General features: G+C 43.1%; 1 protein-coding gene across 2 annotated transcripts in view; it reads left to right on the forward strand.

The window, feature by feature from the left end:
• The window catches only part of CASZ1 (castor zinc finger 1), a 263998-nt gene that overhangs the window by 150485 nt on the left and 92649 nt on the right, over positions 1 to 20864 (forward strand). Inside the window, exon 2 of one of the 2 annotated variants that reach the window (XM_075328033.1) lies at positions 17351 to 17401. The exons of the other annotated variant lie outside the window; for it this stretch is intronic. The gene's annotated coding sequence lies outside the window, so the exon portion shown is untranslated. The remainder of the gene's footprint in view (positions 1 to 17350; positions 17402 to 20864) is intronic. 2 annotated transcript variants of the gene reach the window in all.

Genomic DNA, 20864 nt, shown 5'->3' on the forward strand with positions numbered 1-20864 from the left:
CTATGGTATGAATGTCTATAGACCCAACTCCTAAGGCAGCTGGTATAAAGGACCGCATCCAGTATATTAGGATCAAAGGTGTCTGCCATAGATACTAATGTGAGGTTTTACACCTGGGGGGGTCCTGTCGATCTGAAACTTATGGCACTGGGGCCGCTTTATGACGACCTAATCCAAGTGTAGAAGTGGATGCCATATACTGAGAAAGGCATGCCCTTTGCAAAAACTAAAATATTAAAAAGGAAGATTTCTCCTGATTTTAAGGGGGGAATCCATACAGGAAGAAATGTATCTTTTCGGAGTGAATGCACCTTTAACCACAGCTCTGCCCTCCTCCTCTCTTCCTGCTAAGAGCTTTTGGTCGTACATTGATGGTTTAACCAGGAGCCCTGTCATGTTATTTATAAGCATCAGTAAATATCGATTAAAATGACACTCATACGTTTGGAGAGAGGGCTGCCAAGACGAGGCAGTGACTTCAAATGTTAGAAGTCAGGAATCGAGGCAGCTGTCGTCTTCTGGAACTGATCAATGGATTAATGGATATTAATAATTTTGGAATTTTCTTGTGGGTGGTTTTTCCCTAACTGTGGTTTTCAGCTGAAACAATCAAATCTATAAAGTTTTTTTTTTCCTTGAATAAACAAAGAAAATTAGATCAATCTTATAAATATTCAGCACAGGGTTATTTTTTCTCCTTAGAAATCATATAATATGCATTTAATCAATAGGAAACTAACCATGGCTTCCTTTTAGAGAAAATGTACGTTTACTCCTAAAAATAAACAGCTGATATCTGTATTGTTCCACCACAAAGTCATTTTAATGAGCTAACGAAACCATATAATATGCTTTTACTCGCAGTAATGCCGTGTTTTGTCTTTCTGTTACTCTGCCAAATAGCTGTCAGCATTGCTGCTGCTTTTCTTTAATTTAGTTGTTTGTTTCTTCAGCCATTCTGGGTGGTGAAGGAGTCTTTTCTGTTCTTAAGGACTGTAAAGCTGGTGGTGGGCGCTTCCTTCTAAAAATGCTGGAAGGCTCGACTTGGGGAACACCTGTAGTCGGCTGGGTGCTGGAGCAGGTTTAGCATGAGGGTTTGCTTATCATGCGAGTGGCTTCTGTACCTCTTATGAGGCCCATATCTCCCTTTTAATAACGGCTATGTGTATCTCAAAGGGATCAATGTTGGCAACAAAGACAGAAGTAAACAGCCAGAAGGAAACTTCACTTGTAATGCAATGAAAGAATACAGCAGACCGTTCCGTGCCATATTGGTAGCATGGTTTTGATATTTATACCACAGATTTCTCTACTCTACACCATTTTTTTCCATTACATTCTTATGTTTTAGGCTGGCATCAGATGGCTTTTGTCAGGTGGGTTATGATCGCAAAGTGGCATTCTTGTTTGCTTACCATATGGGCGCAGACTTTATCATCCATTAAACAGGCCAGAATAACACATACTGCAATTCGTGCATTATGCTCATGTAAACTAGCATGCAAACCACAACTGGTCCGTGTGGGGTACATGTGCGGTTCTTACAGAAGAAAAAGATTATCTTGTAAACGAGGCCTAAATGAACCGTAAGATAGCACAGTAAAAAATGCTACATACAAGGGTATGCGAAGGAGGATCAAAGACACTGAAATGGTAACTTGGTATCTGATAATACTAACAGCCCACTGTTCCTCTGCTCAGATACTGAAGCGCTGTCATATTTTAAAGATGTAAGAGGGTAAATATGTGTAAAGCGGTGAAAACTGAAGGGAAGTGAGCGATCATTGCAGGGCTCCCTCTGGACGGCTGCAGGAGACACGAGCACGGCCGATGTCTTTGTGAAATTCCCGCGGGTGGAGGGAGCTGATTTTCTGCCGTTAATATTGCATCCGTTGATGAAGAATTCGTTAGGATAATGGAACAAAGCTAAAATATAAATGACTCTCTGTCAAGAAGCATCTTTTTTTTTTCTTCTTCTTTTTAGATTAGCTGGAAGTCTTGGGATTTACCTTGGTACAAGCCAAGGTGCATAATGTCTGCCACTTTTTTTTAGCGGCATTATTTTATTACAATTCTCTGTAAATGTAATGTGTTCACAGTCCTGTGCAGGAGAGGAGCTGCAGGTTCCCTGTCCATGTCCATCTTCGCAGATTATCTCACCACCAGGACTGAAGGAGCTTCTCACATTAATGTATGTAATTGATTGTTTAAGGGGCTGACTTGTTCCCCTTCTGTACACAGTAAAATCTGCACCGAACAGATTTGTTTGCATATCTGCGATCTGATGTCCTGTGGTACTGCACCGCTAAGTGCTGTCACTATACGTGATCAGGGCGTTGTGCCAGGATAAACTGGAAGCTGGCCCTCATGGTTTATCCTGAGAGGCCCACAAATGCCCAATTGTCTGTGATAGAGTAACAAACCTTTATAGAATCTCGTTATATTTTGCTGCTATTTTAATTGGAAGCAGATTAGTAAATGTTCTGAGACCCCCCTGATCACTCAACCCCCTACCCCACCCCAATAGTTAGGCATCTCAGCAGAGAGGAGCACACAGATCCTGTCTGAGCGTGTGTACACAGAGCAGAGTACACAGTATGGGCTACAAAACCAATACTTTCTATTGAATTCGTACCCCTCTCCGTGTGCACTCAGGCTTCTGAGGTGCATAGCATTCAATGGCTAAGGTGAATGATCACTGGGGGTGTAGGTAAAGTATACAGAAAAATATTGTACAGGTTTACTTATTCTATTATCCCAGTTCAAGACGAGGCTAACCCTTTTTCTTTTTTTGCACATACGTTTTTAAGAGCTTTCATAAAAAATTTCTCGTTCAGCTATTGTAATCATTTTTGCATGTCTCTATCCCTCCCTCGCTCTCTCTCCAGATAGATCCAGAAATATTTGGACAATGATATGTTTTGGCATTTTAGCAGTTTACCAAAACATATTCCAGATACAGTTCTATAATCAATCTTGGCTTCAAGTGCCGACTCTCAGCTCTAATTTGATGGATTCACATCCAAATTGGAAGAAGATTTAGGATTTACAGCTCTTTAATATGTTGCTGCCTCTTTTTCACGGAACCAAAAGTAATTGGACCATTATCTCAAAAGGTCTTTAATGGGCTACATGGACATTTCCCCTGTTGATCCATCATCAAAAAGGTCTGGAGCTGATTCCAGGTGCAGCATTTGCATTTAGAAGCTGTTGCTGTGAACCCTGGGATCAGCGGACAGCGATAGCGCCACTCACAGGCTGAATTGACAACAGAAGGCATTTAGAAAAAGCCTTTGCTCACCGCTTTACATTGATGTGACCACTATGCTTTGTTGTGGACCATATCTTTAATGCAGAAAGCGCCACAAAATAGGAACAACTGAAGTCACCGCAGTAAAGCACGACAAAGCCTCACAAAGGAAGAAACTAGTGATAGTGACGGCCATGGCCGAAAGACAGGTCATCAATGCTGGATTCTCTAAAAAGTATTAAAAATGAACATTTTATTTATAGTAAGCCCCTGAAATGAGGAGACTTTGTAGAAAAATGTTTTCAATTTCTAAGCAAATTGTTTCTTTTCATCCCCTTTAATTAAACCTGAAAGTCTCTCCACATCAATTGCATTTCAGTTTCAGTTTAAATAAAAGACACTGGTCTGCAGAGGTGAAATCACAAAGATTCAGTCACTGTCCAAATATTTCTGGACCTAACTACAGTATATCACAAAAGTGAGTGCACCCCTCACATTTTTGTAAATATTTTATTGTATCTTTTCATGGACAACACTAGATATGACATTTTGCTACAATGTAAAGTAGTCAGTGTGCAACTTGTAGAACAGGGTAAATCTGAGGCCCTTTAATGAACTAAACATACAGCCATTAAAGTTTAAACTGCTGGAAACAAAAGTGAGTACCCCCCCCCCTTTCCGGTAAGTGAAAATGGACAAATTGTGCCCAAATTGTGAATATTTTGTGTGGCCAACATTATTTTCCAGCACTGCCCTGCCTCTTTTGGGCATTGAGTTCATTGGAGCTTCACAAGAGCTGCTAGATCCACTTCCATCCTTCATGATGACATCACGGAGCTAGTGGATGTTAGAGACTTTGTGTGCCTCCACTTTCCGTTGGAGGAGGGCCCACAGATGCTTCATAGGGTTTAGGTCTGGACACATTCTTGTCCAGTCCAGCGTTTTTTACCCTCAGTTTCTTTAGCAAGGCAGCGATGGTTTTGGAGGCGTGTTTGGGTGTCATTATGTTGAAAACTGCCCTGTGGCCCAGTTCCCGAAGGGAGGGGATCATGCTTTGCTTCATTATGTCACAGGAGATGTTTGCATTCATGGTTCCCTCAATGAACTGTAGCTCCCCCACAGTCGGCAGCCCCAAACCATGACCGTCCACCACCATGCCTGGCTGTAGGCGGAACACAATTGTCTTTGCGCTCCTCACCTGGTTGGCCCAACACACGCTGACACCATCTGAACCAATCTCATCAGACCACAGGACGGTTCCAGTAATGTATGTCTTTAGTCTGCTTGTCTTCAGCACACTTATTGCAAACTTTCTTGTGCATTCACTTTAAAATAAAGGCTTCCTTCTGGGATGGCAGTTGTGCAGATGAATGTGCACTGACTGTCGGACCCCCCCTTGTAGCCTCTGCAGCAATGCTGGCAGCATTGGTATGTTAATTTTGAAAATACAACCCTTGGATATGACGCTGAGCACAGGCCCTCAAGTTCTTTGGTCAACGATGGTGAAGTCTGTACTGAGTGGAACATGTCTTGTTAAACATCTGTATGGTCTTAGCCACCGTGCTGCAGCTCAGGTTCAGGGTGTTGGCAATATTCTTATAGCCTCAGCCACCTTTATGTAGAGCAACATTTTTTTTTCAGACCCTCAGAGATTTCTTTGCCATGTCGATTGTCCCGTGACCAGTATGAGAGAGTGGTGAGCAATAACCTCAAATTTAAAATACCTGCTCCCTATTCAAACCTGAAACATTTTAAAGGGAACCTGTCAGGTGTAAAAAAATGCTATTACCTTCAGGTTAATAGCTTTTGAATTTTGCATGGCACCAACACATTGAGCCCCGCTGCGTTCAGGCTTCAGTATGGAGAGCGGCGGCTGTAATCGCGCCCCCTGCACTTACTGAAAGCCGGTCATTATTAGGATCCACTGTCAGTCAGTGAGTGCGATTACAGCTGCTGCTCTCGATACACAGAGCGGTGACTGAACCCGTGCCGCCCCCTGAAACCTAAATGCTGCCAGGAGGATTAAAGTTAATTTCCTCAGGGCAAGATTCAAACGCTATTAAACTGCAGATCAACCCTATATCTGCAGGTTAACAGCATTTTTACAGCTGACAGATTACCTTTAACACTGAGTCACATGGCACAGGGGAGAGAAAATTAATTGGGTACAATTTTAGCCATTTCCACTTAGGTGTGTACTCACTTTTGTTGCCAGCAGTTTTGACATTAATGGCTGTGCTGTTATGTAGAGGGTTACACTGTTATACAAGCTGCACAATGACTACAGTACATTGTATCAAAGTGTCATATCTTCAGTAGTGATAAGTGAGCACTAAGATGCTCGAGTGCTCTGTTCTTGAATCGAGCAGGTCGGTCACTCAGATGGGCTTGACTCGAGTAATGAGTATAATGCAAGTCAGTGGGTAACTCGAGCATTTTTCCAGAAAATCCTAACAAGAGGGCTGCGGAGGCAGGAAAATCACTGATGTGGATGGAAACCGCGCTCAAATGGAATGGGAACAGCATGGGGAAGATGCCTGGACGCATTTGACACAGAGGTTGCTGCTAGGAACAATGTTGTCAGAGAATTACTCCACTTTTACTGACTGACAATAAAACACACAAAACCGAAGACCAAATGGATTTTACGGGAAAATAATGTTAGAAAACATTCTTTCCTGTATAATGTTACTTGCATATAAGGCAAAATTAAAAAGAGAAAAAAAGCCGCCTCCTCCACCCCTTACTAGCCGGCCCATCTCATAGTAGAAGGGGAAATAAAACTACATCCACTTGGTCAGACACATCCTGATTAATTTATGAAGAAGAAACTCTGAAACTCATAAAGCCTATGCGGACAATGCAAGACTTGACAAAATGATAAGGAAGAGGGACTCCGATACACCCCGTATTAGACATAAAGGTAAAAGGAGGGCTTCATACACATTCTCTTAAAATTGTTAGGTAGTGGGACTCCTAGACTCATAAAGTCTATGCAGTAACTGCAAGGACTGACAAATATTAGAAGGAGAGAGTGCAGTACACTCTGAAAGACACGTAGAAGAGGGTCTCATAAAACATTTTATTTCCCCATTTTTAAAATGTGCGATTTCTAGACTGGTAAAACCTTTGCACTTATTGCAAGGGCTGAAAAACATTTACCCCTGAGGGTATACAGCTGTATATGTAAGAGAAAATTGTAGTCATACACATCCTGAAAAAATTATGAAGGAGGGCATCATACACACCCTGGAAAAATTAAGAGCGAGGGTCACAATAATGACCCTCTAAGATTTATTAATGGGGTTACCCTCTAAAAATTTAGAGCAAGGCCCACTTGATTACCCTCTAACAATTTGGAGCACAGGCTGCCTCATGACCCTCTAAAAGTTTTGAGCGAGCGCTGCATGATGACCCTGTTGATATGGTGGAGGAGGACAAGAAAAAGAAGAAACCATGTATTGGGTGGTAAGGTGGGAATACACCAGAAAAAAAGGAACATTTTAATAGTCTGTAGATTCCGATGCTGTCATCCGGTGGGGTTGAGAAGTCTGGGCCAATCCAGGTCTTGTTCTTTTTGACAAGGCCAGAGTCACACTTGCGAGTGACTCGCATTGCATCACCCGGCACGGCCGCACAATCTCCGGACACGAACGGCTCAGCTAAACAGAAATACATGCAGCCAATCCACTCCTGTCAAGAAAGTGTGTGGCTGTGCTGGGTGATGCGATGGAAGAATACTCAGACTGTCAGTGGACAGGCGGATTCATCTATCAGTTATTATGCCTCTAGCGGCAGGGTAGGCCAACACCTAAGGGGTCTCAATGCCACGTGTCCAGCTTGGATATCTAATAGTTGTATGGCACAGAGGAATCACTGAGGACGCTGATACAGTCGGCTAGGTACTCCTTCGCCATCCTCCAAAACTTTTCCCTCATTGTCTATACGGTATAAGGGTATCTAAGCAGTTTTATTCTTATTGCGTTTTTACGTTAACTAACTCTTTCTTCAGTAGAAACACAATAGTTCTTTACTGATTACACAGAATGGATCGTTTTCATGTCCCCCGTTTTCCTCCTGTACCATCATTCTTTATCCTTCACATTGTGTAATGTATGCACTATGCACCTTTAGACTCTCTAATAAATATTCATTATTATCCAGCATTTTTGCACAAGTTCGTTTGTTCATATACAGAATGGATCTGTAGGTTTTTTTTTTTGGTTTTTCTTTTAGTAGCTATCCTGGCACATTATTGTATATCTTAGGCCATTGGTCATGCACAGAAAAGTATATAAAGTGCTGCTGGAAAGTTTGTGAACCCTTCAGAATTTTCAAAATTTCTGCATTAAATTGATCTAAAACATTAGATTTTCATATAAGTCCTAAAACTAGATAGTGAACCCAAATCAAATAAAAAAAAGTCATAAAAATTAGACTGTTTTTAAATTAGAAAAATTATCCAATATCTCATGCCTGTGAGTGGCAAAAATATGTGAATCTTTGAAGGGGAAAATCATCAGATTGACATGCAAGTCCTAAAATTAGATAAATAGAACAAAATAAAAAATTTGTCACAAATATTCGACTTAAGTGAATGCCCAAATCAATGTCCTGACCTCAATCCTACAGAAATGTTGTGGAAGGACCTAAATGGTTTATAAACTTTCCAGCACCACTGTAGAATTAACGTGATAAAACTGCACAAAGTTCCACTACAGAATAAGCCATGTCTTATCAGGGAGGTGCTGGAATTGGCTGGCTCTGCTCAGTCTACTGGTTTTGGTCTGGAACATACATGATCATCAGAAGTTCTGGATTGTTTGATTGCAGGATTCAAGATTCACTACTAACCACAAGCGTCTGTGTGATATGTAGGGAAATTGCCCCACAAGTTTTAGTGATACGTCATTCAGTGGAATCACAAGCGTGCAGGGACATTTAAGATGCAATAAAGAGTAGTGCTGCTTTTTTAAAATGCATACGATGAAAGTTGCTGACTTTGCTTGTTGCCTCTTTGATGGTTAAAAAGCATTTTAAAGAAACATACCGACCACTTCTGCTGAAGCCTCATTTCACAGGCAGCACCCGTTGCTTGTTTTTTTTCCCCTACGAAACAAAAGAAGTTTTTGAAAGCTTTGCAAATGAATTTAACACTTGGACATTCAAGTTACAAGACCGTCTTTTCAGCTCTGCGGCACGTTCCTTGCTGCGTCCTGTCACTATAAAATCATCTTCTCACAGCCCCTGTGTGCCCCTTTTTACCCCGAGCGAGCAGCGTCAAGCTTCCCCTGCGTGTTCCCCTTTAGAAGAACAACACCGTTTTCCAGCGCTCCAGCAGAGAGAGCCACCGCTTGGAGTGGTTTTGTTTCCTGGAAGAAGAAAAGATGTTGAGCTCTAACTTGTCACCTTCATTTCTCCCCTGTTACCTACTTCATCATTATCTTAATCACCATTGTGTTCAATTTGACCGTTTTCCTTTTCACTGCTTCTGGTGTGTAATGCGCTGATGACAGTCACCCCAGGACCTATTGCCTAGGGAACATTGCCGTTAGGCCTTTGCCCTAGACCCTCACCACCCTCTGTGTCACTTTCTATTCTTTGGGGTTTTTTCTCTCTTGTTTTTTTTTCTTTTCTTCTTTATTTTTTTTGTCTTTTAACATGGTTTTACTAAAAAGTTTTTTAATCAATCAAGTATGAGGCATTAAATTGGCTTTGTCACGGCTGGGCTGTGGGTCGTGTGACAATCACACAGTCTCTTGACAGCTCCTGAAAGGCAGGGAAGGAATATGGATATTTCTCGAGGAAGACTCTGGTTTCCATGACACCACTCCATGTTGTCCGTTTCCCCAGCGATTCATTGGGCTCTTGGGGGTCCTGCACTTTCCAAAAGAAACGAAGATCGGTTCGTGCTGGGTTTTTTTTTTTTTTTTTTCCCTACCCAATTCAGGGATTCCGGAGTCGGGCTGGAGAAGGGGGTGCATTTTGGGGGCTATGACAGCTGCCCCTTTTTTGTCTGTCTCCCCCTTTGGGCACAATATACAATAGAGGGACACTCATTACTGTAGGGACAAAAACACACCTAGCTTGAAAATATACTGATCAATGAATATCCCCGTCATCATGTTTTCTGTGTTATTCTGTGCATTGGCCTTCCAATATCGGAAGCTGTAGTTCACACTATACAGGGTCTATGGGCAGCAGTTGGGCTTTTACAGACAGGTTTACCTAGAAGAGAAACAGATCACACTATACAATGGTAATTGAATTTTCTAAGGCAGATCTAGCTTAAATATGCTAAGTGCTTTTAATTTGGTTAGCATTCCTGAAAGGTCATTTAGAGGGGAGTATTTTAACACTGTATCTGCTGGTAAGCATGGCGGTCCTGAGGAAGAAGGAGCAATCACTGTGTTACCTCCTCGCCGGCTGCATTAATGTGCACCGTCTACCTGCTAGACCCACCTCTCACTTATCACGTTTCCCCACTTTTCCCTTCTCTTCTCCCCTCGCACTCTTTCTCCTTTTATAATTAATGATTAGTTTTAATTGGTTTGCTTAGGCAGTCTGACAGCAAATTAGCTAAAGCAAGCCAGCCGCTGCCAAAATGTGATGTGGGATTGCTTTGCTCTTCCAGTAGGTGAGAGAAGACGGAGGACAATTTTCCTTGACACTTTTTTGTGTGTGTGTTTTGGGGTCTCCTATTTTAAAGCTGTTTTTCCCTTTGCAAACCAGAAAAAAATGCTGATTATTACATTGCATTGAATGTGATTTAAAGGGCTATGTAAAAATATGAGGAAACGATTGAAATGTGCCAGGTAATTGAGAAGGGGATTTTAGGCATTTAACAGTTCACCTGAAAAATTATTTAAAGGGATTAGACCACTAAATTCATAGATCACTTACCGTATTTTTCAGACTATAAGACACACCCTGGTTTTAGGAAAATAGGAAAATAACATTTTAAGCAAAAAATGTGGTCATGACACACTTATGGGGCGAGGATCTGCTGCTGACACTGTTATGGGGGTAATGTCTCCAAATTCTCTACTAAGGTACCCCATCCTGGAAATGATCCTCTTACCTTGTATATGATCCCCATCCTTGTATGTCCACCATCCTGGTATGTGCACACATCCAGGTACCGTATATGCCCCCATCCAAGTATGAGCCCATATTCAAATATGTGCCCCCATCCTGGTATAGGGCCCGCACCCTGTGGCACACGAAAAAAGAAACGTTTATACTCCCCTTTTCTCGCTCCACGCAGCATTGCTAGTCTTTCTGTGCCAGCAGCAGCGCTGCTGATCTGTGTGGAGCCGTGCGCACAGGGATGACGTCATCACTGTGCGCACCGCTCTCCACACACATCAGTGGCCGGCAGACAGGAGGTCATCGCGATGCTGCAGGGATCGGTGGCCTTTGAGTATACTTATTCACTGCTCCCCGTGCTGATGATGATGCGCGGGGGAAAGTGAATACAGCCGCACATGATCACTCCAGGCTGTAGTTGCCAGGGATGATCACGCAGGCCGGCTGTTAATTATGCACACACCCCCTGCCCATCACCCCGCCCACCTGTCAGCGATGGCTTCAGCGCTGAGAGATGATGGGCGGGAAGATTAATGCATATGAAAAGAGGCTAATGAGCGGGCCCACGTGGTCACGGCAGGCTGCTACAGCCTGCTTATGCTGCTGATGACCCACTCCACTGCAGCACCCTCATTCCCCGTTGCATACATTCGGACTATAAGACACCCCCCCCCACTTTCCCCCAACATTTGGGGGGAAAAAAGTGCGTCTTATAGTCCAAAAAATACGGTACCTACATTCTAGACAATGAATGGTCACGAGAGGTCCGATTGCTGGGATAACAGCTGATCTCAGTGGCCTGTGAGTGGAGGGTGGTCCTTGTGTCTACTGACCAATTGGAGCGCAAAACAGCTCTCCTGTTTTTACTCTGCACCTGTTGTACCCTCTCTCCCCCGGCTATTCCCAGAATTGAAATAAAGAGACTGTTTTTACTGCAAATAGTGAGTGCCGCTTCCATCTTACTTTTTGGAGATTGTCCTTATGTGTGATGACTGCTCCACTTACTTCCCAATGGCTGTCAGTCCTATCACATTGAGCGGTGTCACTCGTGCTCTGTTGCTTGATTCACACTCCGGCTCCCGTTCTGTGGTCAGATCCCCTCCAATCTCTTGTGGATAGATGATGATAAAATAGAGTTGGAATAAATTGCACCTGGAAAGATATAATTTGGTGGGTTTTGTCCAGTTATCTGACACATCATAGGGTATGTTGTTTGCTCTGTGTAGAACATAGCCCAGCCTTTGTGTAAAAGCTGCTGGCCTTACATAATGTCCTTCTCTGGGACTGTATCCATTGCTCTAGCAGCTGGGAATGTAGGCACTTTGTACACAACTGGTTGATGATCCAACACGGAGAACATTAGAAGCAAAGTGAAGATGGTATAATAGGGGCTGGGCCGGTGATAGATGGAGGGAGGATGCAGGTTTTATAGATCATATTTGATAGGAGGGAATGGGGTTGTTTAGACAAGCAGCGGAGGCAGAGGACAGAATAAATGAGCGTCGTTATTAAATAGAAACATACAATTTATCTCCGATACTTGTTGGCTGTGCTCAGTCTTTGGTCCTGCAGTTGGAATCAATCACTGGGATGTATGTTATCATTTGTAACATGTGCTCAACACATTAAGCACCGGACTGCAGAGGCGCAGGTTTTATCAGATTAACCCCTTTCCATTTGCCAGATACTAACCAAAAAATGTTAATCCAACCCATAGTTTATAAGAACTGTACGAAACCAGCAGGACCTTTAAAGACATTTTCCAGCAACAGAAAATGATGTGTGAACGCTTTGCAAACATAAAGACATACTAATGTGGTGTACGTAGGTGTGAACTATGCAGGTCCCAGATTGTCTAGTTTCAGCAGTGGCTTCCTTACGACTTTTACTACATGACACAAGATTGCATTGAATTATTTAAGTTGACACTATTGAAGAATAGTTAAAGGTGAGACCCATAGAACGAGTGTTTGAAAGTGTAAATCCAGGACACGTCACATCCAGGATTATGTATATTATTGGTTACATGCAATAAAGGTGTATATATACGAAATTCATTATAGGAAGCCACCAGTCTCTTATTAAGTGATGTCATGTCCCAGAATCCTCTGCACTTGGGAAAGTTTGTGACTATATCTGGATGAGCAGGAACAGAATTGGCTTGTGCGGAGAAACCCAGTGCCCCTCACTCTCACTCACATATTCACAAGGCTTTGTGCCTTTTGCCTCCAAGCAAGTTGAGCTGTCGTGTACACTGTGAAGTCAGATGTCCCAGGAGCACGTCTATACATCAAGCGGTCAATATGGCTTCAAAATAGCAATAACTCCTCAGAGGCAGCTCTGTGTCTTCACACCACTACTGCGCTGTCTTTCACTGAAGATCAAATGGATATAGACTGCTTAACGTCTTTAAAATTAATTATCAAGATAGTAAATATGTTTTATATTAGGAACCTCATGTACGACCGTGTCTGATCATTTCATTCCAAGATGCTTCAGCGGTCAGATTGTGGGTGCCTGGACTAAGTTGCCTTTACAATAAGTTAAAGTTTTCGTGAGCGAGACTTGCTGTGCGCGTCAGCAGCTCCAGCTTTGCTAAATATGCTTTGCTGTCTCTTTAATACTTTTTTTGTGGCATTGGAGGGGTTAGGAGACAGGCAGAACATTTGCTGCCTCCCCAGCATCCTCTCGGAGAACTTCACTCCCCAATTGTTATGTGCGATCGGATCTGAAAGTTGCTCTCTAAGCTTCTTGTCACATTTTGACTTAATGAAGTGCAACTGAAGAGGGAATTTGGGTTCATCACGGCAGTCGCACTGCGCTCCCTTGTTGTCAGAAAAGAGGGGCGGTTTGGGACCGCAACGCAGCGCTGCAAGTCGTTATCATTCCGGTCAGTCTGTTTAACACAAAATTAAACAAAGAACTAATTAGTGCCTCATGAATTAATAAATGCACAGTTGCTTGGCTAGAAAAAAAAATAAAAAGAAGGGGTAGCAGGGAAGAAAGGCTGAGAGTTAGTGGCTCTGTGTCTTTGACAGGGGACGCTTTATAATGGTGACATGAATCAAGTCTGGAGACAGTCTAACGCAAGGTTTTTTTTTAAGCTTGGGCCTAAACAACCACTAGAGTTTAATGTATTGTGTGGACATTGAAAAGAAGTAATTTTTACAGATGATTATATGACTACTTTGATATGTCTTCCTTTTCTTCCATATCTTTGTATCTGCTGTGCGGTGTAGCGGTATTACTGTTGTATCTGCTGTGCGGTGTAGAGGTATTACTGTTGTATCTGCTGTGCGGTATAGCAGTATTACTGTTGTACCTGCTGTGCGGTATAGCGGTATTACTGTTGTATCTGCTGTGCGGTGTAGCGGTATTACTGTTGTATCTGCTGTGCGGTGTAGAGGTATTACTGTTGTATCTGCTGTGCGGTATAGCAGTATTACTGTTGTACCTGCTGTGCGGTATAGCGGTATTACTGTTGTATCTGCTGTGCAGCGGTATTACTGTTGTATCTGCTGTGCGGTGTAGAGGTATTACTGTTGTATCTGCTGTGCGGTGTAGCGGTATTACTGTTGTATCTGCTGTGCGGTGTAGAGGTATTACTGTTGTATCTGCTGTGCGGTGTAGCGGTATTACTGTTGTACCTGCTGTGCGGTATAGCGGTATTACTGTTGTATCTGCTGGGCGGTGTAGCGGTATTACTGTTGTATCTGCTGTGCGGTGTAGAGGTATTACTGTTGTATCTGCTGTGCGGTGTAGCGGTATTACTGTTGTATCTGCTGGGCGGTGTAGCGGTATTACTGTTGTATCTGCTGGGCGGTGTAGAGGTATTACTGTTGTATCTGCTGGGTGGTGTAGCGGTATTACTGTTGTATCTGCTGGGCGGTGTAGAGGTATTACTGTTGTATCTGCTGGGCGGTGTAGAGGTATTACTGTTGTATCTGCTGTGCGGTGTAGCGGTATTACTGTTGTATCTCCTGGGCGGTGCACCGGTATTAGGCTATGTTCCCATTTCCGTAGTTTAGGATCAGTCACAATCCGCCGCTCTGATAAACAACGCAATCTGTTTGGCGGATTCCATTGTTTCTCATAGACTTGTATGAGCAGCGGATTGTGATTGATGACCCTGTGTTGCATCCGCTGCATGGCGCATCAGTCGTTTACTGACTGACCGTCGGGCGGGAGGGACGCAGCATGCAACATTTTTTGTTGCGGAAAAAAAAGTACCCCTCTGGATTCTGTTGGAATCCGTCAGGAGGCATAATGTAAGTCTATGGTGCAGGACTCCGTTATCCTGCGTCACGCGACGGATTCCAGTGCAGGAATCCGTCATGTTTTACTGAGCATGCCGGGCCTGTCTAGCAAAACGTCCGAAATCATGTAAAATCAGTTACCCCCACCCCCAACCACGCAGGTTTTAAACTGAAATGATTGATGACAAGAGCAAATTTGTAACTTCCAATCCACATTCAGTTGTTTTTTTTTTACTGCTTTTTTATATGCCCGTCATTAAAGTTACAGTAAATAGTAGCATATATCTATCAGTATTATATTCTCGGAATATTTACTTTACCCTTTAAGTCCTGGAAAATATAACTATGACAGTGTATACAGTACAAGAGTGGACAGTGAAGTCAGTGGTGTGTGTATGGATCCACCTGGGATGATGTGTGTGGCGGGGATGTGCGGTCCGTGTATGATGTGCGGTCCGTGTATGATGTGCGGTCCGTGTATGATGTGCGGTCCGTGTATGATGTGCGGTCATAGTATGATGTGGGTGTGATGACGGGGCTGCTGGTGGTAGTTTGTACGGTCACTGGTATCGCTGTATGCGGATGGTGTATTGTCAGGGAATGCAGATCTCACTCATTGCCGTTCTGTAAGGAGGGGGCTGCGAGGAGCGGGGAGGAGGGAGTCCATCCTTAAGAGGACATGGACATGTCAAGTGCAATTAGTGTTATCTGTCTAAATATGTACTGGGAACACAGCATACAAGAACAGGTTTCTATAGCTTTAATGGAGACATATGCAAGGTCATATTGCCTCATAAAATCCCCCAATCTGATTTTAGGATTACGCATTCTCAGTAAATTGGCGTTGTTCTACTTGCATCACTGATAAGCTACGGCTGAAAGACACACGAGGGGAAACAAAAATCTGACAAAACTCCACACTGCTCCTGTTCTGGATCTGCTCTTACAACCTGCAGAAAGTTCTGCTCCGCGCTGTACGCTGCTTACATTACCTTGTCTCACATTGATCCTTAGCTTTAATACAGAAGGCAACCAGACCCATATATTGGGGTAAGATCATCCTAGATCTGCACATGAACATGCCGCGTGTATGGACGTGAAAGCATTTCACTCCAGATCCCCACATTGCAGGACACTGTTGTCCTGGGCCGCATTCACACACTGAGAACATGGTGTGTTAATTTTTTTTTTTTGTGTGATTTTATTTAAAAATAAATAAATAAATAATAATCATATGCAAAATGTAAATGCAACCTAATAGGAGGGTACAAGCCTCGCGCCCACATTTCACTACTCCTGCGGACCACAGTTTGGAGGTTTAGTACCGCGGTCTATGAAGGAGGCCGAGCCTTTCTACAGACTAGCTCTTATGGCTGATGTAGTTATTAATCCAGAGATATCTTTGTATAACTGTTAATTTAGTCTTTGTGGTATTGGACTGAGGGGCTTAATACAAAAGCCCAAACTGGCTGCTTTATGTATATGTCAGTGAGTGACTGTCACTGTGTCTGTCTTTTGGGAGTTGAACAAAGCTGGATTTTAGCTCAGCAACCCCTTCTAATTCCCAAGATACAAACTGATGTAATTGCTAGTGCTAGAAACCAGAATGGCCCCCAAACCCCTCTCATCCCATGGGACAGTGGTCACAGTGTCACAATTTAGGAGTTTTCTAAGTCTGTAGGGTTGACAGTATGCGCCAAACCATACAGCAAGTAGAATAAAAGGTGCAAGCCAAGTATAGAAGATGGCAACAAAGACTCTATTCTATCACTTGGTATACATTAAAGTTATATATTTAGAAAATCTCATTTTAAAAAGAAAACAAACCCTGTTCATTGCAGTCAGACATAGGCCATTGCAGTGCTATAACCCATTACATGTGCTCTGCTGTGCACTAGCTGCACGGGTCTGCCCCGGTGTGCGGGACGGCGGGAGGCTGTGTAATCCTTAACCCTTACCCATGAGGGGCAGTTTATGGATGGAAACATGTTCTCCAAACTCTAAGCGTAAAAAAAAGAGGAGTGAGGGCGGCAGAAAGAGAATTTTTAATCCTCGTCCGTCTGTTCCTGCGTGGCAGCAGGGGACAGTGTGACTTTGAACACTGAGTTAGATTTCTCTTCTTTAGATCTGCTCGGCTAAAAAAGAATGATACTGTAGATCACATAATTCAAGAGATCCGTTCTGGGAGGATGAGGGTTTGGATTAGCTAATTATCAACAATTGACACCTACCTTGCTGCTATAAATTTAGCAGTGAATCCCCCTCTACTTGGAGCTAAAAGTTTTGCTGTCAGATCTGTGGAACATATGGCTGTAAATAATTCAGTGGCCTCTTCCTGAGTGTGAAGACGGCTGGGGATGAATAGAAAGAGACTTTAGAAACTGTGCAAGTGACATCACCATTCCGTGAGGTCGCAGACGTTCCTCGTGACAGAATCCATTGCTACTATGTGTACATAAAAAAACAGTAAAAAGTTGTGACTTTTTAGAAATGTGTCTTAGTGTGTGCACTCTTCCATGAGGCGGCATGTTTTGCACATTGCGGCGTCCTGCGTGATGCTCTTCTCTGTATACATCTGCCGTACACCCGGCACCTGTGCCCCTCCTGCAGGAATCACTTGACACCTGTTACGTTAGCTGACACTGTGCACTGCTGCTTACCACATGTTACTGCACACACTTTGGAAAACATTTACCTTCTCGCTTTTTATATACAGCTAAAGCTTTTGTTTTTTTTTCTCATTTACTTCAATTAGGATGAAGTGAAGGCTGGGGCAGTGAAAGGGTTTGGGGCGTCTTTTTACAAGGTAAGACCAGTGACTTTTGGTCCTGCAGACATACGAGTGTATGGTAGCCTTCTTTTTTAACCACTTGCTGCCTGATGTTGAAACATCATGCCCATTACAAGATTGGTCAAAAAGGGCCAGAGGTCATATTGTTCCCTACCAGGGTGGTGCTTTAGGGGACACTTCTTTACTTCCCTTGCTGACAGCAGCTCCACTCCAGTGTACATGGCATGAGGCCGCTGTCGGAAGCCCCTTGTTGGCACGGCACATCAACAAGTGTAAGAGTATCTGAACACATTAAAGAGGTTGTCCACTACTTAAACAGTGATGGTCTATCCTTAGGACAGGGTCCGACCCCCATAACCCCTGCTGATCAGCTGTTCTAAGTGCCAGCGGTGGCAGCAGGCGCTCAGGAATGCTCAGTTCCAGAGCTGCTCCATCTTCTGATAGCGGCCGCTGCCGGGTCCTGCACATTGGCCTCCTATTGATTTGAATGTCAGAAGATTATGCGGCACTGCAACTGAGCATTTCTGATCACCTGCTACTGCCGTCAGGTATCTGACCCCCGCAGATCATACATTGATGATCTATCCTAAGGGATACTTTGCACACTCCGATATCGCAGCTGCGATGTCGGTGGGGTCAAATTGCAAGTGACGCACATCCGGCGTCGCAGTCGATGTCGTAGTATGGAAATCCTTTATGATACGATTAACGAGCGCAAAAGCGTCGTAATCGTATCATCGGTGTAGTGTCCGACATTTTCATAATTGCGCTGCTGCGACGGTACGATTTTGTTCCTTGTTCCTGCGGCAGCACACATCGCTCTGTATGAAGCCGCAGGAGCGAGGAACATCTCCTACCTGCGTTCTGCGGCTCACGCCGGCTATGCTGAAGGACAGAGGTGGGTGCGATGTTTACGTCCCGCTCATCTCCGCCCCTCCGCTTCTATTGGCCGCCTGCCGTGTGACGTCGCTGTGACGCCGCACGACCCGCCCCCTTAGGAAGGAGGCGGGTCGCCGGCCAGAGCGACGTCGCAGGGCAGGTAAGTGCGTGTGAAGCTGCCGTAGCGATAATATTCGCTACGGCAGCTATCATAAGATATCGCATGTGCAATAGGGGCGCGGGTACTATCGCACTCGGCATCGCTATCATCGGCTAGCGATGTCGCAACATGCAAAATACCCCTTAGCATCAATGTTAAAGTACTGGACAAGCTTCTGCTACAAAAATGAGGTTATTGGCAGGAAACATACACATTTTTGCTTGTGCTTTTACTTGTGTTTATTACCATTCATTTGAAAGTGTGAAAGAACTGACATGCAGCAGATATGCAAAAACCTTTTGTATGTTCAAATCTGCAAGGAGAAAATAAGCAGTGTGTGCATGAGATTTCAGAACTATTTCCCTTGGCCAGTATTGTAAAACCCCACTTTTTTCCATGGAAAAAAATGTGGCAAAAACGCAACATTTAAAGTTCATTGTAATCAATAGATCATAGAATGATAATAATTTCCACAATTAGATGTTATTAAAAAAAAAAAAAGAAAGTTTCTGTACTGAGATCTTATATATGTGCCCCTGTTATATACTGGTACAGGGAAATGGTCTTATCAAGTTATCATACCACATCTCCTGGGCCGGGGAGGACGCAAAAGAGATTACATAGACATTACAGCACGGGATTTAAAATAATTCTAACTTTAAAGTAAAACGTTCCTTACAAACAGGATGTGGAATGTTTTACCTCACAGAAAGAAGCTGCTTTGATCCTGTGCTGTAATATCTATAGAATTTCTTTTGCGTTCTCCCTGGCCCAGGAGATGTGGTATAATCAAACACATCCATTACACAGTACATAGCAGGGCACAGTTATAAGATTATCTCAGCATTTTTTAATCACATCCAATTGTTGAACTGATCTATTGACTAAGATGAACTTTATTTGTGGGAAAACTCCTTTTAAGCGATATCCAAGACTAGAAGTACATAGGTGCTTTCTTTCAAGAACAGTACAACATGTTATGTCTAGTATTGCCTGCTCATCACTATTGAATAGGACAGCGTTGCAGTACCACACACAACCTGTAGACAGACGTGGCGCTGCCTATTTGTCTAATCTTGTATTTAACATGTACCTATTGATTCAGATTACTGACACAGCAGCATAACCCCCACAACGCAAAACGTCTGACAAGGCCCACAACAGGGGGCAGGAGTCTGTAAGGAATTAGACGCAGAGTATTCTATTATTATGAAAAACTACTTTATACCTCATTCAAAAAATATTTGCAAAAATAATGATCGTACTGCGTTTTTAAAAATGTACACCATGCAAAATCAGACAAGTGTGAACTAGCAGTCTGTACACAGTCTGCTCACATCGCAGAGGTGATCTGAGCCGGAGCACTGTGCTCAGAGGAGATCTTTTTGGCCATTGTAGAACTCTCAACACCCGGACCTCAACTGGAGACGTTTTCTGAAACTACAAGTTCACTTTACAAATCCTCTCTGTTCAACTCACAAGTGAAGTGTGTCCCCAGTTCAGCATATGATGCAGAATGTATCGTGTGTGTGTATGTATGTATGTATACACACACACATATACATACAGTGGCATGCAAAAGATTGAGCACCACAGGTCAAAATTACTGTTATTGTGAACAGTTAGGGTATTTGAAGATTAAGTGATCTCTAAAAGGCATAAACTTAAAGATGAAACATTTCCTTTATATCTTAGGCATAATTTTTTTTTTTTTTTTTTTTTTTTTTTTATCGTTTACATGTTAAAAATTACAAAAAATGAAAATGGGTCGATGCAAAAGTTTGGACACCCTGGGAGATTTGTATGCTCAGATAAGTATGACCAAGGTTCCAGATCTTAATTAGCCTGTTAGGGTTATGGCTTGTTCACTATCATCATTAGGAAAGGCCGGTGATGCAAATTTTACAGCTTTATAAAAACCCAGCCTCCTCTAAACTTGTGCCAAAAAATAGCAGCCATGGGTTCTTCTAAACAGCTGCCTAGCACTCTGAAAATGGTGACGGGACACAAAGCAGGAGATGGCTATAAGAAGATAGGTAAGCGATTTTAAATTGCCCTTTCCGCGGTTCGAAATGTAATTTAGAAATGGCAGCTACCAGGAACAGTGGAGGTCAAGATAAGGAAGAGCAAGCAAAATTCTGTGAGAGCTGCTCTTTTGATTCCTAGAGAGGGAAATCAGAACCCTTGCCTGACTGCTGAGTTGTGGTGCATTGTTCTACTGTTCAGAGAAGTCTGCACAAATATGGCCTTCATGGGAAGAGTCATCAGAAGAAAACCTCTCCTGCGTCCTCACCATAAAATTCAGTATCAGGAGTGTAAAGAAGAACATCTAAACAAGCCTGATGGATTTTGGAAAGATGTCCTGTGGACAGATGAGGTTAAAATAGAATTCTTTCGGTATGTGGTGAAAAAAGGGCACATAATATCAGGAAAAGAATA

This window comes from Anomaloglossus baeobatrachus, chromosome 11 (assembly GCF_048569485.1).
Source record: "Anomaloglossus baeobatrachus isolate aAnoBae1 chromosome 11, aAnoBae1.hap1, whole genome shotgun sequence".
NCBI lineage: Eukaryota > Metazoa > Chordata > Amphibia > Anura > Aromobatidae > Anomaloglossus > Anomaloglossus baeobatrachus.